Genomic DNA, 202 nt, shown 5'->3' on the forward strand with positions numbered 1-202 from the left:
TAAGATACAGTCGAATAACCTCTTATCAATCCTGAAGAATCCTTGCACCATACACGACCATGAACAAACCCTAACCACCAAATCATCACGTGATCTTTTCTTGGGGGTTTTCCTCATTCACACAGTTCCATCAATCAATTCCTAGAAGTCACCCATCATAATCCTACTCTATCTCAAGAACACTTAGCTGTCAAGTTCTTTT

General features: G+C 39.6%; 1 protein-coding gene across 1 annotated transcript in view; it reads left to right on the top strand.

Moving 5' to 3' along the window:
- LOC17894250 (agamous-like MADS-box protein AGL29) overlaps nt 1–202 on the top strand; it is a 3,055-nt gene that overhangs the window by 944 nt on the left and 1,909 nt on the right.

This window comes from Capsella rubella, unplaced genomic scaffold (assembly GCF_000375325.1).
Source record: "Capsella rubella cultivar Monte Gargano unplaced genomic scaffold, Caprub1_0 scaffold_2, whole genome shotgun sequence".
Taxonomy (NCBI): domain Eukaryota; kingdom Viridiplantae; phylum Streptophyta; class Magnoliopsida; order Brassicales; family Brassicaceae; genus Capsella; species Capsella rubella.